This window comes from Microcebus murinus, chromosome 23 (genome assembly GCF_040939455.1).
Source record: "Microcebus murinus isolate Inina chromosome 23, M.murinus_Inina_mat1.0, whole genome shotgun sequence".
Lineage (NCBI taxonomy): Eukaryota > Metazoa > Chordata > Mammalia > Primates > Cheirogaleidae > Microcebus > Microcebus murinus.
In genome coordinates, this window is record NC_134126.1 from 4799759 (window position 1) to 4812358 (window position 12600).

A 12600-nucleotide genomic window follows, 5' to 3' on the forward strand; every position below is an offset into this window, starting at 1 on the left:
CCCTCACCCACACCCCAAACCAGCCAGCTTTGGAACAATGGGAAACTGTTTTCTTTAAGGCTTTTCCTGCTTATCGCTGACTGCGGAGGAGTCTGTGGAGGAAAATTCCCGGAGTTTTGCAAGAAAATGTGAGCCTGTCAACCGGATCTGCGTAAGCTCCCTCTTCAATCTCAAATGTTTTGCTTTGTGTCAGTTATTTTTAAAAACAAAATAATATGAAGAGAAACTGTTTCAAAAGCCCAACCTGAGGCTTCTTCCACTCCATATTTTGTTACTTTCTTTTTTTGGCAAGAAAAAATTAATTATGTAAAGTAGCGGCAGCTCACCCAGATCTTTCCTGATGCACGACACAGATAAGCAAGCTTGAGGAAGTTAGAGATTCGGTGAAGACGCTGCTGATCACTACCCCAGGAACAGCCCGAGAGGAAGATTATGCTTTGCACTGTGGATGCGCCTGCCAAGTACAGAGCTTTGCAAACACTCGGAAAGGCAGAGGCTCGGGGAAAAATAACTCTCAAAGGTGAAAATGAAAAATTTACAGTCTTTAATAAATTGTACCATGATAAGAAAGGTGTTATAATATTCTTAGAAATTAAGGGAGAGGCTAGTCTTCCTACAGTTTTTTTTAAAAATACATAGGAAATGAATCTTACATGAGATGAAATCTTTACAAATTAAAACATTTTGCTGAAAAATATCTGAGTATGTACAGTGCAGTGCTTTTTAGAAATAATAATTAATATATTCCAAGAGCATTTCTAACTAAGACCAGATATCCTTTCTTGTATTTTCTATAAAATTCTTGGCAAACATGGTCTCAGGCAGGTACCTACATGCACACTACCTTACTTTGTCACATGGTACTTGGACCATAAACTATTATTAGAAGAACTTCCTAGCCTTGAAATTCAATTTGTTCCGGTTGGGTAATTTTGTAGGTTTTTTTTTTTTTTAAAAAAAATGCATCCACACCTGAACTTAAAACAGAAGTATAAAAATTAAAAGCCCAATGAAAGTGTAATGAATAGTATAATAATATACATAATACATGAATAAATAATCAAGGTACTCAGATATGTCATTTAAGTAATATTACTATAAACTTTATAATTTTAGATGCCCTTTGGTATGTCTAGGAATAATTAATCATATATTTGCAGCATTCACGTCAGATCCTTCCTACACACATTTTTTTTTTTTTGAAGGATAACTTTTATTACTTTTATGTACAGGAGACAACAGTGTACATTTAGCCCAGTTTGGTGGCAAGTTCTTTTGCCTTTGCCTTTTCCAGCTTGGCGATGCGAGCCACAGATTTGGGACCCAGGACGTTGCCTCCCCAGTGACGACGGATCTCGTCGTATCTGTCATTGTAGTTGGTCCTGATGGCTTCCACCAGCTTGGCCAGAGCTCCTTTGTCTTCCGAGTTAACCTGTGTGAAGGCAACAGTGGTGCAGGTCTTCCTGTGGACCAGACGCCCCAGCCTGGCCTTCCCCTTGATAATGCAGTAAGGGACCCCCATCTTCCGACATAGCGCAGGCAGGAAGACAACCAGCTCGATGGGATCCACGTCATGTGGGATCACCACCAGCTGAGCCTTCTTGTTCTCCACCAAGGTGGTGACAGTGTTGACCCCTGCTCGAAGGACAGGTGGCCTCTTAGTGGGGACATCCCCTTTGCCGGCAGCTTTCTTCTCAGCCCGGGCCAACAGCCGCTGCTTCTTCTCTTGCTCCGTCTCTGGTCTGTACTTGTGGGCCAGCGTGAGCAGCTGAGTAGCTGTTTGGCGGTCCAAGGCCTGGGTGAACTGGTTAATGGCGGCAGGCACTTTCAGCCGCTTGTAGAGGATAGCTCTCTGCCTCTGCAAGCGGATGTAGCGGGGCCATTTGACAAAGCGGGTGAGGTCTCTCTTGGGCTGGATGTCCTGTCCAATGCCAAAGTTCTTCGGCCTCTTCTCGAACAGGGGGTTCACCACCTTCTTGGCCTCCTGCTTCTTCACCACGGCGGGGGCCGGGGCCACCTTCTTGCCCTTGGCCTTCTTTCCCTTCGGCATGTTGGCCGGCTGGAGCAGAAAGCCCTACACACATTTTTGAGACTATGAGTTGTATGAAATGTTAAGGGTTGAGACTTAACCACGCTTCGTGGGCTCAGATTTTCGTGGCAAACTCTGGCTCCGAGCGGCGCTTCCTGTGGACTTCGCTCTCACCCCTTGCTCCCCTGCCCACCCCAGCCCTCCTCTTGATTCTGCTGTGAGCTGAACTGGGCATAGACCTCGTCGTCTTTCACTGATCGCCACAGCGAGACAGCTGCGGGCCCTGGGAGCGGGCAGACAGCGAGCTTCACATCCAGAAGCGCAGACTGAAAAGCCAGCGTTAGAATGTCCTGTTCTAAAATGTGCTTTGGCAAACAGCAGTCCTTTCTCACTTAGTTTCTTCCCTTCTCTCACGGGTGCTCTCTCCTTCCAAATTCCTAGTCATTTTTTCTGCAGAGTGGTTTGGTCTCCTTTTTTTCCCCTTTCCAGACTTGCATTGCAAGTTTCTCTTCTTAGGCTCAGAAAAATCAAGATATTTTTCTTACAAAAGACAGTTCTTACCCAACAGATAATCCAGGTATCTGCTTTTAAGATAATTATTTCACCCCATATTTATCTCATTTGATCTCAATCGTTCCTTGTTTTAGGCAGGACTGATATTGTTATCATTCCCATTTTCACAAACAGGAAACCAAGGTTCGGAAAGATAAGATGATGTGCAAGGGCCACCCAGCTTAGTGGAACCAAGACCAGAACTCAGGTCATCTGTACTCTGGATGACCACCCCCCCCCTTCCAAGCCAAGATCCTGCTCCTCAATCAACTGCTCTTCTCTCCTCTCTCTCAGATAAAGATTGGAATTCCTCAAAAAATATGTCATGTTACACGCTTAGGAAATATAGCAAAGACTGATGCTCAGTGGTTGTCAGTGTTGTCCCAGGATCCCAAGTATCAGCATCTCCTGGGAGTTGATTTGAAATGCAAATTCTTGGGACCGCTCCATATCTGTGGAATTAGAAACCCTGGTTGGGAGCCAACCACTCTGGTTTTCACAGTCCTCAGGTGACTACTGCATCCTACATTTTGAGAACCACAGGACTAGCTCTTGGTCAAACAAGTTTCCTCCTTTTCTTAGGAGAGATCTAGGCTACTTTTCCCACCCCTTGGATGTAGCAATGGAATATGCGCAAACCCAACGCACAATTTCCAGCTTTGGCCCATAAAACGCGTCCAGGTCTGACACTCTGGGACACTCCCCTTCTGCTGCGTCGTTGCAAACAGGTGGTGACCCTGAAAGGCATGAGCAGAAGACGGCGAAGCCCCAGGACACAAGGAGGCTGGATCCTGAAGTGCTGTGTAGATCAAGAATACCCACTTCATATAAAGCCACTGGAGGCCTGCCTGGCATTTATGTGTATATCTGCTAGCATAACCCTAACTCATCTATGCAAGGGTTATTTTGAGTGGGCATAATTTCTAGGATTCTGTGAGGGAATTAAGATATGTAAGAGATAAAGTTACTCATGCTGGCCTTATTTGCCTGTCTTCTGAAGAAAGAGATCGGAGAAAAACATTCCTAGGTTCTAGAACAGGATCAAAGTGGACATATGAGTTCCAGCTTGCTAGGGAGGGAGGGGACAGGAGAGGAGAGGTGAGAAGAGATGCTTAGGTGCTAGAAAAAGAAGAGGGTAGAGGCCTTAGTAGCAAGAGCCCTATGCCATTTCTCATGTAAATTCCAGATCTGTTATCCACCAGGGATAGAAAGGGACTCGTGGAAATAAAATTCTTTGAAGTCAAAAAATTTAGCCTTTGGGGCTGCTCTGGATGCTAATAATTATCAGGTTAAATTAACTCATTTTGCAGAGATTTGCCAGGATTCTTCGTGGTAAAACCAAGCCATAAACTCAGTTCTCCCAACTTCAAGTTCAGGATTCTTTTCTATCATCTAACATTTTTACCATTTCATTTTAAACTGTCAGGCACTCTCTTATAAATATCATTTCCTTCTTTTATATTTCACACTCAGCACTTACTACAGAGGTTAAGTACACTGAATTTGGCTCTACTGTCAATGTTTTAAAAAATCTGACAGCTTTATTGACTAGATTTCTATAATAACAGGGGATTCATTTGTCCATGAGAAGCTACAGGTAGAGAAAATAATCCCCGAACTCTCTTTTCTCATGAAAGCATGTGCAGAGCCCAGACAGGACTGAGAAGTGGCAAGGCTGCTGGCCTAGCAGACGCTCGCTGAGATCTATCGATTGGCCATCTAGCACCACACTCCGCAGTGTCAGCCGAAAGAACGAGTACAGCAACAAATAAAAGATGTCACAAATGTCACCAGCTGTGATCACAAGTTTCCAAAAGGGACTGTGGCAGTTAGTGAAGCATCTCTTTAATGACAGTTCCCAGGAATATACTGTCAAGTGTTTGTCTCAGTAAGATCAAGGATGGCATCTCAGATATTTCCACTTTGGAGTCACATGCAGTGTTGGTACCTGGGCTTGTTTGTTTTCATATTCACTTACATTGTTGTCATGTAGTCCTAACAAGAAAAGTTAAAGAAATAGAGGCTTTTAGGAAGTCCTTTATGATGATAAGGATTTATACTATCAGGCATCTAGGCTTCCAACTCTGTAAGGGGCTGAATAAATCAAAATTAAACAGATAATGCATTAGAACAGTGGCATGGTGTAGGGCTTAGGCACATGGACTTGAACTAGAATGCCTGTGTTCAAATCCTCATTTAAGCACTTACTGGCTCAGTCTTTGAGAAAGTCAGATAACTTATTTGTACCTCAGTTTCTTCCACTACAGTACGGGGATAATTAATATTATCTACCTCATAGGATTAAATTATCTTGTATTTTTAAAGTACATAGAATAGTGCCTGGCACCTAGTAAGTAGTATCAAAAAGCTTTTAAATGATTGGCACCTTGGCACCAGGGTTAACCTGGGCACATCAGATTTAATGTCTGTTTAGATGCTTCTGGGCAGACAGTGTCACAGGGCAAACTGACTTGGACTCTCACTAGGTAAAAAGATAAGAATGGGCCATTTGGTTTGTCAAAAGCAAAACAGGTATCGCAATATTTTGAGAGAAGTCTTCACATCCTACTAATCTCCTCAAGTGAAACTGTGAAAACCAAAGAATAATTCATTGTTTTATTTGTCTGTATAAAGACAGAAAATATGAGATCAATGTTCTTTTTCTTAATCTTTTTTTTCAGCATATTATAGGGGTACAAATGTTAAGGTTACGTATATTGCCCTTGCCCCCTCCCCCAAGTCAGAGCTTCAAGCGTGACCATCCCCCAAACATTGCACATCTCACTCATTATGTTTGCATATCCCCATCCCCTCCTCGCCCCTCCCATCTGCCCGACACCCAATAAATGTTATTCCTATATGTCCACTGAGCTGTTGATTCATTAATACCAATTTGCTGGTGAGTACGTGTAGTGCTTCTTTTTCCATTCTTGAGATACTTCACTTAGTAGAATGGGTTCCAGCTCTAACCAGGAATATACGAGAGGTGCTAGATCACCGTTGTCTTTTCTTAAAGCTGAATAGTACTCCGTGGTATACATAGACCACATTTTATTAATCCACTCATGTATTGATGGGCACTTGGGCTGTTTCCACCACTTTGCAATTGTGAATTGTGCTGCTATAAACATTCAAGTGCAGATGTCTTTTTTGTAGAGTGTCATTTGGAGATCGATGTTCTTTATTAGCAGAGATATTTAACCTCAGGTTAGCTACCCTCTGCCACTTGGTAGGCCCCCCAACCACCAACTATTGTATATTCTGGGGGTGCAAACCAATTAACCTGAGCAAACAAGAATTAAAAGATAAGTCTTATGTAAGAGCAAGACCATACAATACTCTCTGAAATGATTATTTCTCTTGTGAATTATAATCTTTATTGATTCTCTCATTCTCTTTTTTCTTCGAGTAGCTAATAAAAAGTTGACCATATAATATTTTTCTATAAAGCTAAATGTTCTTAAAGGATATAAGAAATAAACAGAGATAATATGACTACATTAAAATTGCAGCCAGAATGATGTACCTCAGGAAGGGAATAAATAAAAAATATGATGAGAAATGAAAAAGAATTAGAGATTAAAACAAAAACCAATTACCCAGATAGAAGTGGAAAATAACTACAATCAGGAACAGCTCCACAATCTGTGGAGGCCAGTGCAAAATGAACAGGCAGAAGTCCGTGCTCAATACTTATTAAAATTCCAAGATGGCAGCGGCGGAACATCCAGCGACGCACAAGGCCCTTCTGCTTGCAGGGCCCGTGGAAACGCGCAGGTCTGCCTGCCCCGTGAAGCTCGCCAGGGCCATGAAGACATAAGCCTATGAGTAAAAAGAGAACGGATAAAGATAAGCACGTGAATTCAGATGAAAGTCTAGAAACATTTAAGGGATGGAAAGGGAATATTGGAAGGCCTGATAAAAGAGATTAGATTAAATTAATGACAGGGAATAGAGAAGAGTAGGAAATAAAGATGGAAAAGTGAACAGATAAGAAAGACCAAAGTGAAAAGACAGATTTAAGTCAACTCCATGTGCCAAACCCACATTAAAAAGATGGACCAAGAGAAGCAAGTCCATATCTGAGCCTCCAAACCAACTAACCGACAAGTTGGTACTCTGTGCCTTCATGCCAAGGAAAGGACGATTCCAGTTACCCAAAGAGCCTCATTAGAAGCAGCAGAAGAGGGATGGTGAAAAGGGCAATGACTAAGTGTTATATAAAGGTTCTTTCAAAGTCCTTTGAGTACAAAAACATCTAAATGTGTGTCAACCTATTTTTTAGAATAAAGAGTACGTCTGACAATTGAAACCATACTATCATAACTAGCTTTTCAAATGATAGAAAAGATAGTAGGGCACTTGAACATGAACAGACAAAATGAGTCATTATGAAACATTGCTTTATGTTACACAAAAATCAGCAGTTAGATAGCTATTATATATGATAGCTAAAAAGGATTGCCAGCCACTACACGCAGCCAAGAAGAACAAAGAACAAATTCACAAAGCAGTAAGTTCATGTTTCTATTGTGAACAGCAATCAAAATAATCAACTGCTGGTTAAAGTGCATGCTTTGATATTAAAAAAAAAAAAAAACTCCAGCATATACATGTGTATCAAATCCATTATCCTGAAAAATTATACTTGCAGCTCAACAAAACCACAATTGCTCAAAACATTTTTCTTCGTGGATAATTTTTAACCTGTAAAATATTTGGGTTATTTGGATTTTTAAAATAAAAATCTGGAGAGTAGGCTGGATCAAATATTATAATATTAAGAAAGTGATTTTCTTTGTGATTCAAACCAGTTCTGGAGGTAAGACAAAAAGAGAACTCACAAAATGTTTAAAAGTGATGACAGTATTACAGAGTATACTGTCTTGCTTAAAAGGTTTGTAAATGTGTAAGTCTGTGGAATCAGAGAAATTTAGAACTATAAAGTACCCTAAAGGCCATCTAATCTGGCTGCAGCTTCCTATTAAATGGATGAAAAGACTGAGGCCCCAGTAGGTTGACATTTCCCCGCGGCAACACACCTGGCTCAGGGAGAGGCATGACTAGAATTTAGCTGACATTTTTTCTCATCCACACCACCAAGAATATTTGCCAAAACAATATGACCTTCTAGAAAGTCACTGAGAACCACAGGTACCATCTACAAACATGCTGAATCGTTACCGTCTCCGAAAGCAAGTCAGTCAGCCCTGGTTGCCATGGCAATGACTCTTCATACTCACAGCCTGCTGATTACAAATGTAAAACGCAGCCGACCCAGACAGGAATAAACCTTATTAAAACAACATTCTAAAAACGGCACTGCTTACCTTGTTTGCCCATTCTGAGTTCCAGAATCTCGACTTCAATTGTCATATAGGCTCAATTCAGTCCCGACATCTGTATTTGATAGTATTAGGAGATACCCTTTGTCTGGAGGCTTTAGGGGAAAAACCCAAAAGTGATTGAGAATAACTAAACTAACATAATTGAAATTAAAAAGGTTATTATATGTGTATTAGCATAATCACACACACAAAAACTAAGCAGTGAGGTTCTAGTATTAAATCCCCTCGCTAGGAATTCATGAAGCTCCTAGCCTCCTGCCTGTTTTCTTCTTTCTCTTAGTGTCCATTTTTTCCTGACCCCATGCTGGTTTTTTCCCATGTGAATATGTGTTGTTGTGACCAATCTTTTATATGGCTAATACAGGCTGTATATCTATAATCACTCGGAATTCAAATCCAAAATAAGAGTCATGTTGCACTGTTTCCTAAGGAGATGTTTTGCTCTCTACATTGCAATCTGAAAAAGCAGCCACTAGAAATATGTTTTCTGTTCTAACCTGAAAATTTCATTCTCTAAGTTTCTACCCAACTCCTCTTGGTGATGACAGAAATTTCCAAGCCGAGTCCACTCTAAAACCTGATGTCCCATAGCAGAGAAGCAGGAATCCTTATGAAACCCCTTAAGTAAACACCACAACCTAAGACGTAATCCTTCAAACATTCCATAATACACATAGGTGGTAATCGAACATTTCAAATATTTATGCAATTCTGTGTAGTGTGATTTTCATACATTTTCTCAGGGCACATTCGTGTCAGATAGCTGGGCATGCCATATTCGTGTTCCACACCACCACACCAGCTCTCAGAAGAGAACAGCCAATCGCTCCCTGAGATCCAAGTTTCCAAGACATGCAGTGTCCACAGGACTGACACCTAACTGACCTTTCCTAACTGACCCATTTCCGACCCCCTGCCCCACTCACTCACTGTGCTTGCTGTAACTTCAGATCTGTGACCATATACTCGCCTGTTCTTTGTCCCTTTGCTCCTATGCTTATCTAAAATTATTCTCTGTAGCTGTTGCAGGCATAGAAAAGGAGTCTGATATTCTTTTATATCCACGTTATTGCTTCCACACCATTTATTCCACCAAAAGCTTTCGATACCCACAGCTCCTTTGAAGTTCTGCCAGCTTGCTATGCCACCCACCCTCTGGCTGCTCTCCTCCCTGGACCTCATTTACATGGGCCTCCCCTTTATCGAGGACATGGCTGCCTGACTCCCTGCACCACCCGTCACTCCTCCATACTTCAGCAGCTGTGGGATGACTCATCAGAAGCCTTGCTTTCCCAGCTCTTTGATTTCACCTTCATACACTTCTCTTCCACCTTCGTCCCTCATTCCTGTCATTACAACTGAGAGTTTGTTATTGCCAATAAATGCATCACCACCAAAATCTCCATCTGAAACATCCCACTTTGATGCTTCTCTTCTCTCTCACTCTGCAATGTCTGCTTCACTAATTCTACTTCACTCTGTTCTCCATCCATGGCCTCATTACTTTTTCACCCCCTTCTTGTCTCTGCTTTCCTTTTCATTCCAGCTAGATTCCACAGTCCACAACTATACTAAGGTCACCAACAACTCTTTGTTGCCAAATCCATGCACACTGTTCTTGTTCTTATGATATGTCTTCTTCTGCAGCATCTTTTGATTGTCACACTGAGTCCTGCACTTTTAAATGCCATCTGCGGTAACAACTTCCAAATTTATACATAGATCAAAGTCCAGACCTCACCACTGCCTACTTGAAAACTTCTCTTGAATGTGTAACAGGTATCTCATGAGGCAATTATAGCTCTTCCCCTAAGTCGTTCCCAACTCAGGAAACAGAACCAAAATCCACTGAATCATTCAAGCCAAAACTGATGACTCTCCTTTCCCTGTACTTTCCAACCCTCATCCAGTCCCATAGGTTCTAGCTCCAAATGCACCTCAAGTCAGTCCGCTGAGCTCCTTCCGCACCACCACCACACTATCCTAGTGCACCACCGTCTCCTCCCAGGGCTGTTCCGGAGTCTCTGGATTGGTTTTCTGTTTTATATCACGCACACAACACCAACTACCCATACTCCATAAAATAGCCAGGTATTTTGAAACATAAGTTAGATTATATTATCCCTTGCTTAACATGGTTCAATGTTATCCCTGTTCTCTCAGAACAAAACCAAGTTCCTGACCCTGGTATCCCTTTCTTCAACCTCACTCTACACAATTCTTCCCCTCAACCACAATGGTCCAAGAAAGGTCTTCCTTCTTGCCTATCACTTAAACACACCAACCCTTTTCCATCTTCTTGGCCTTGCATTTGCTAGTCTTTCTAGTTGAAATGCTGTCTCTCCCTACCCTCACCTACCCCCATTTCACTTGACTGATATTCTCATTCTTAATATTTGGCACAAATGTCACCTCCTCAGAGAAGCATTCATTAACATGCATCTAGAATGGCTTCCTACACCTACTGTCTATCTCATTACTGTTTATTTTTCCTAAGCTCTACTTACAGTCTGTAATTATTTTGTTTATGTACTTTCTTAGTTTTTCATTGCCTTGCCTTTCTCTTACAGTTTAGGTCCACTGATGTCAGAGACTCTGACTGTCTTGATCACAGATGAATCTTCTGGATCTAACGCATTGGTATATTGCAGGAACTTACTAAAGATCCCCTGAATAAATGAGAAGGAATTTGTACCTCATACATTTTATCTGGAATACATACATTGAGGGTGTTTGAGGGAAAATTGAGAATATGGCTTAAATTTTTCATATACTTTGTTTTCAAAATTATGCATTCCATCTGATTTTTAAAATTTGAGATTTTAGTTGTAGTGCTTTTTTTATTGTTTTGGTTTTTAATTTATTTTAATAGAAAATAAAAATTGTATATTCGTGGTACATAGCATGTTTTGAAATATGTACTAATTGTGAAATGGTTAGATAAAGCTAATTAACATATGCATTACCTTGCATACTTATCATTTTTTTGTGGTGAGAACTCAAATTCCACTCTCTTAGCAATTTGCAAGTGTACAATATATTATTAATTATGGTTGTAGTGTTGTTAATAATGCCTTTATTTAGCCTGTTATTTGCTTGGAATGTTTGGATGTTTCTACAACCTAGATTTAGATAAGCACTTCATAACCCAAGCAGGTTATATAATACATAAATATAATAACATTAATATTAGCAACTAACATTTTCTAAGAGTTCACTATGTGCCAAGCACTGCTCTAATCTCATGTATACTAAAGATACAATTATTAATATTACCCCTATTCTATGATTGAAGGGTCATCACCACCACTGAAGCGATCGCAAGGGAGAGAACGTCCTGAGATTCTCTCGTCAGGACTCGATAGCAGTGGCTGTCAGGAAGGGCCAAACTCAGCGCCAGCATCTCCGCTTCACGGTCACACCGGATGAGAAGGCTTTCCTGAATCTTGGCTTGAAAAGACTTCTGTTCTTGGCATAATGAAACACATACTGTATCTACCAATAAAACCAAACGTCTGAATCAAATATTTAACTGATTATTTATCTGCCTTTTACATCCCTGCGGATAATAAGGCACCCTTTGCCCGGAGGCTTTCCTCCACCCTGGCCCAGTGTCATGCCGGCCCACCCCACACACGGGACACGGGGTGGACGAGGGCAGCTGATGTGGTGTTGATTACTTTAGGACAGTGGTCCTCAACTGTTTGGCACCAGGGACCGCTTCGTGTGAGCACGCAAGACCGTCTGTCCGTGGGCGGGGCTGTCAATACAGATGAAGCTTCCTTTGCTGGCTCGCCCACCACCCGCTCCCGCGCTGGCTGCTAACAGGCCACGGGCCAATCCGGGTGCCCCGACCGGGTGCGGACCGCAGCTTCAGGACACTTCACGTGGCAGAGTTGCGCCCATGCCGTCCAAGTCCGTGGCTGGAGGGAGCTGGCCTCCGCGCGCTGGGAACGCAGGGCTCTGCGTCCAGCCAAACTGTGCTACTTCAAAGGAATTACATTCTCCGTTTTATGAAACATATGCCTATGTGTTTTCATGATATTAATGGATTTTTACGTTTTGAAAGAAACACAATTTTTTATATTTCAAATCTTCCCAAATGGTCTTAATTATTATGATTTTAATAAATAACTTTGAAAGACTAACAAATTTATATTGCAATGTAAAATTAATAAATGATTGAGAGGAAAGAAAGAATGCATTTTTAAGTTTTTTGTTTCTGTTTTTGTTTTTCTGTATAGAAAGAAAACTGTCGAAAAGCATCTGGATCCAGTAAAGGAGCACTGGATCTTGGCTGTCAACAACCCCATGCTTGCTAGATAGATGATTGATAGATAGATAGATGATAGCTAGTTAAAATAAATAGATACAAACATAGATATATAAATACAGATATTCCTCAGGTCAATGCCATTAGTAGTAACTGGTTTGATAATATACCTTATACCGGCTGCCTTTCCTTCCCAGTCTCTCTTCCCCACTTCCCTACTGGTGTTTCCTACACTTCTCAAATAAATTATTTTGCACTAGGAATCTGTCTCAAAGTCTGTTTCTGTGGGATCCCAAATGGAAACAATTTTGTTGGCATATGAATTACGAATCTGTGAAGCACTGCCCTAGGTCATGTACAATGAGAATACTATTCTCTACAAAACCAGTGCAGCACTG

General features: G+C 41.3%; 1 long non-coding RNA gene and 1 pseudogene across 1 annotated transcript in view; one reads left to right on the forward strand and one right to left on the reverse strand.

Annotated features, from left to right (window-relative positions):
* LOC105875405 (uncharacterized) overlaps window positions 1-11454 on the forward strand; it is a 36044-nt gene extending 24590 nt beyond the window's left edge. The window contains exon 3 of the long non-coding RNA XR_001155914.3: window positions 11225-11454. This is a non-coding gene — a long non-coding RNA (uncharacterized LOC105875405). The remainder of the gene's footprint in view (window positions 1-11224) is intronic.
* Window positions 1189-2072, reverse strand: LOC142863871 (large ribosomal subunit protein eL8 pseudogene; annotated as a pseudogene).
* Window positions 11455-12600: the final 1146 nt, after the last annotated feature.